Raw genomic sequence first — 5692 nt, 5'->3', positions numbered from 1 at the left:
ATGCTCTACTACAAAGGAGAAGAAGAGATCACCAAAGACACTGCTTTATTACTAAAGGCCTATTTGGGTCCAAGTGGCATATGCCCCATGCAAACTAGTTTTGGAAAAGAAAAATTTACTGGATCATACTATTGACCCATGGAAAAGGGAGCATTGCATGAGGATCTGAAGGACAACTGTCGCCAGTGACAAATTGTTGTCGAGACTCTCCCTCTTCACTTTTCCACTTGGATTTTTTTTTTCTTTAATACAGAACAATTTTATTTTCTAGTTCTGAGTTCAAAGAACCTAGAAAAGAGCTCATATTATCTAAGTATGAGTGATGGGTTCAGACATGAGTGACTCAGCTGTGACCAGAAAGTCAAACTCAAGAATAATTGCTGTCTTACAGTAGCCGGTGCCATCAGCTCCTTCCTAAACAGTCATTCTCTTCTTTCTCCTTTCACATCAAACCCTAATTTTGTTCAGATATATACTTTCCTTTGCACAGCCCTATCCTTGGTGAGTGGTGACTCCAAGCTCTAGACCCAGGTGATGAATTGCAATTGATAGAAGCTAATCTCTTGCAGATAGTGTTTTAGGAAAGGTCATATAATGCAATTCTGGCCAAAGAGATGTAAGGGTACTCTGCTGAGGAATTTCTTTCATTGGTTTTCCTCATTGAAAAAAATAAATTTATAGGGTCTTAAAAAAATTCTCTAGTTAGTGTAAAAGACAACTGAAAACAGAATCAAGGTAATTCTGTAAGTAACCTTGTCACCAGGATTGGATTTTGCTTTTGATTTAATAGCTATTTGAAAAAATTATTGATGTCTCTGTTTCATTAATAGGGAAACATTTCTTTGTTTTTATCTCGAATTGCCTAAATATCATGGTTTTTTTTTTTTTAATTTTAGACATGTAGAGGAAATATAAAATGATGACTCCATAGCATTATTATTCTCTCACTCTACTCCTTCCTAACCATATTTCTGTTAGTAGAATCTATTACTATTTATGCATTTTCCTATAGGCAAATAAATGGTGGAAAGTTTCATTTTGAATTTTTACAAAATTTGTGACCATTGAGTAGTTGTCTTCTAAGAATTCATAATTAAGACACATTCATTCAAGTGATAATTATGTGCCCTTATTTCATTTTTATATATAATAGCTTTTCTGTATTTCTTCATGACCAACTCAAGGAAGCTAATTGAGAATGAGCATGGTAATACTTTTTAAAGAACATTAAAAAACATGGATATTATACAAATAAAGAATAAGTATATATATCAAGATTTATTTATTTCATTAATTAGAGAAGCAGGATGGTAAATTGATTCAAAGGGCATTTGAAGAACTGATCAAAACATTTTAGAGTTTTATGTTAGCTATCAACTTGAATAATATCCTAAAGGGCAATCAAACCATATCCTTTGGCTATTGTTTCAACCAGAGAGAAATTATTTTCCTTTCTACCAGACAAAACCTACAGGACAAAGCGTAACATTACAGAGTTTGTACTTTGATCAGTATTAGTTTGTCAAAAAAAGTTCATTGCATTAGAAATTTCAATAATTGCTGAATGAACCTGTTCAACAATCTTCCAGTGTGACAGTGAAAGCACATATAACCATCCTTTTACCTTATCATATTTTTCTTAATAGGAATGATGTTACAATGTTGTTATGAATATTGATAAAATAATACATGTGAAAATGCTTTATAAAAATGTAAAATTATGTTTTTTGTTTGTTACCATAATTACACAATATTGCAAAGACAAGGTTGTCATAAAGTCAAGTTAGAATTAGACTGTTATCATTTTTTTTTTAGAATCTAAAACACAGACATTGGTGCCCTTAATGGTATGATGAGAATAAATTTATGTCAACTGGACATAACATGCAAAAAAGATTAGAGAAACCACATATCATTTTTCTACTCTGGAGAGAAATGTCGCAAAATAAAATTATGTTCATTTTCTTGCCCCAGCCTGAAGATAATGCTCAGGAAAAATTGTGAATGTCCTATTTCATTAATTCAACAAGTAATATGTTGAGTATTAACTAAATGCCCTATGCTTCTTACTGTGGGGAGGGAGGGGGGAGGAAGATATTCATTCTCTTCATAAGAATCTATAGCTAACAGCAGAGATAACTTAAAAATAACTAATTGGAACAAAGAGAAGAAGAAGAATTATTTTGTTTTGAATAAGGGCAACATGAAGCTTTAATTAACTTAGCTACTGTTTCTTTAATCGTTTTTAAGTTAGTAGCAGTTTTTCTTGTATTTTACTGGATACCATTCACACTGAACTGCATATAAAACTTTCTATTACTCTATCTTTACATTTTATACTTTTTTCTCTTTGTTCTCGTCTTCAAATATAAAGTAATTGAAGAAAAACTAATTGAAAAGATTCTCTGTAAAATTTCTTATTTTTAATAAGATTTAATAAAAGGTTTAATAAATCTAACAAAAATGTTAGCTTGTTTAATGCCCGAGTAAAAAGAATACAGACCTGTGTTTGAAGAACCAAACTAAAATAACTAGATCTCTAGACTTTTCCAGGGATTCTATAAAATTTCATGAGTATGATAATAAAAATTCTGGAGAAATAGTATCTTTTTTTACTATAAACCAGTACATTATTATTAATATAGTTAAAGTAAACCAGCAACATAATTCACAAAAGAAAAACAGCCTATTTTAATGAAAATAATGAGAAGAAAGAAGACTACTTCTAAATTGCAATGATTACTAAAATTAATGTTATAATTATGTGAGTCCTTTGTGTTTGTAAAAAACCCTAAATATGCCCTTACACTTTTTTTGTAGAATATTATTTATACGAATAATTACTTGATATTTCATCATAATTCATTTCAATTTTTAAAGTACAATATTTGGAAAGGCCAAGAGCAGCCTGGAGGATGGAATGCATCTGCAATATTACTACTAAACTCTATAAACTCCAATGAAAAGAAAACTCCAATATTGCATATAGTTTGCTACTGTTCATTTCAGACAGACTTTTGTGTATTATAACTGTTTATTCAGAAAAATCTTTATAGCATACATGTGGTTTTACCTTTAGAATAAGGTTAACCTAATAGAATTCCAAGTAATTCTGATAAAAGACCTAGATGCTATCTGGGCTGGATTGGTAAAACTGATAATTCTCATTCATCAATACTATAAGTTAGTTCTATATGCTAACCTGAGATAGTTGCCCAAAAATATTATTCAGTGAAAAAATAAACTATGAAATCATATACTTAGTCTGATTCCATTTATATTTAAACTAAAACACAAGACTTCAAACTTATAACCCTTTGTGGAATAGAAACCAGTATAGTCCTCGCTCATTAAATAAGTGGAAGCATCCTTTTTTCTACCTTCCTTTCCAATCATTGAATTCCCAGCACTGAAAAGAAAATTATATATATACATATACATATACATATACATATATGTATATGTATATGTGTACACATACACATATACATATACATATATAGATATATATATATACACACAACATACATATGTGTGTCTGTGTGAATAGATAAAAAGATAAAGGGATAGATAGATGAAAGGTGTTTTTGACTTTGCCTTATATACAGTTGTGTGCTGTTTAATTTTTTATAATGAACATATAATCATGTATACTTTTAAAATAAAGTAGAAAGGACAAATCATTTAAAAAGGGGAGAAATGAGTTGTAAATATTGACATTACATATATATATGCAAATATATATTTTATATGAAAAAAGTAAGTTACAGAATAACATGGTGTTACTTATGATAAAGAAAAAGGAAAGTAAACTGTGTTGAGAGTGTTGCTGAAGGCAGACTTTTACTTTCTCCACTACATACTTCTGCATTGAAGTTTATACAATAAATCTTTATTTATATACTTTATGTGTTACTTATAAAAAGTGATTTTCTTGCAGAGAATAACCTGCTAAAGGATGTCATAAAGAATGTTTTGAGAAACTGTTTAACATATAGTCAATGATTTAATAGGAAAGATCTGTTTGTCTTTGTACGGGAATTTCAATATTAATCAAAGGAGTCACTTGCGAACTTTTCTGAAATCGTTTTTGATACTTCCTTTGTTCAATCTCAAGAAATCAAGTCTTCTATTTTAATTGTTTTTTATGCTTAATATCTCTAATGAGATCTTCTTAACTGCTTGATGTTTATAACATATTCTCTTATCCTTGATAAGAGTATTATGTGACTTTTAATCTGGTTCATTAATTTTGCTTTCTCATGGAAAAGATGAGTCTATTTTTTTTCCCCATGGTAAAGATTGCCTTATTGGTGGCAGTTTGTACAAGTCAACAAATACTGATCTCTCAAAAGAATTCAGTCATTTATCAGCTTACTGGTCCATAGAGAACTGAATTAAACTGAATCAACCGATTGCTGGGAGGATAAACTGAAGTCGATCCCACTTCTTGGGAAGTGAAGATGTAGCCAGTTGATATACGGCATATGCTGTTCCACCAACTGTAAGAATCATGGTAGCTCTATACAAGAGAGCATCAGCTATCTGACCCTTTAGATGCACTGGATTTCCATTATCCTCCTGAAATAGCTTTTGTTTCTCTGAAACTCATTTTCAAACTGCCTGCATGAAGCAGAACTTATGGTCCTCTGGGCAATGTGACGCAGAGCCAGCAGATTCTGCAGCAAGCATCTCGACTGTTACTGCCCACCAGCCGTGACAACTGAACACTGGGAACGAATATCTCCACCCCAGAACTGGAACTACTTTCTGGCCTTGCGCGGGATGAGGCTTTCTTTCATAGATCTTACACTTGTATTCCTTAGATGTCTGTTTCTTTTCCTTAGTGTTCATTTATGTGGAACTGCCATATTTCTTGTTGATGATGCATACCTAAAGGGAGAGATGACAGCTCAGATCCTAGCTGACGCTCTTGGTGAAAATAAAGTGTGTGTTAAGTGTGTATCACATTTTGTAACTTTCCCCCATCACCTGCACCAAGCACTGTTTTTTGTTATTGTTGTTGTTTGTTTGTTTGTTTTTCCCGGGGGCGGGGTGGCGCGGGATGCTCTTCCTCTTGCGGTTACCCAGTAGGGGCTTGGCAGTGGGAAGCTACTTAGTCCTTCTGCACTAGGTGGTTATTCTATTCTTCCTATCCACCCAGAGGCCAGTGATACCCAGGTGAACTGCCGCCTGTGGCAGGCACTGGACTGGAGCTTATGTTTTCTGTCTTCTCCTTAAATCCACTATGGCAGAGTTGCTCTGAGCTAGCTAGTAAAATGTGAAGAGAAAAATACAGCACTAGAATGCTTTTCTTTAGGTTCTGTGGGACCTGACATATCTTCTGGTTCTCCAAGGGCATTTCACAGTCTTTTATTTAGATTCTGGAGTCCATCGAATTCCTTTTTAAAAATGTAGCATCTTCAAGTTTGGGTTCAGGGGAAGGATTGAACAGTCCATACTTGTTCACAATCTGACCCCGACCTCTAGCCAAACTTCAGCTTGGAATGTACCCAACCTGAAAATCTCCCTTATATCTGTCTTTATCCTTCTCCTACTTTAGGTCCCAGCTATATCATTTTCTCAGGGAAGCCTGACTCACAGATTAATATATATTTTCTTATACTTTTTGATATGACCCGACATTTGGAATTCTATAAGAATTTCTTTGATAACTTGCCATCTCTTTAGA

The 5692-nt window shown here is 32.9% G+C and overlaps 1 pseudogene; it reads right to left on the bottom strand.

The window, feature by feature from the left end:
* Positions 1-4407: 4407 nt before the first annotated feature.
* LOC111738770 lies at positions 4408-4854 on the bottom strand (annotated as a pseudogene).
* Between the last annotated feature and the right edge of the window lie 838 nt (positions 4855-5692).

Source organism: Pteropus vampyrus, unplaced genomic scaffold, assembly GCF_000151845.1.
Source record: "Pteropus vampyrus isolate Shadow unplaced genomic scaffold, Pvam_2.0 Scaffold43, whole genome shotgun sequence".
Classification (NCBI taxonomy): Eukaryota; Metazoa; Chordata; class Mammalia; order Chiroptera; family Pteropodidae; genus Pteropus; species Pteropus vampyrus.
Note: the sequence above shows the minus strand (reverse complement) of the source record. Positions and strands in the feature narration are given on the sequence as shown.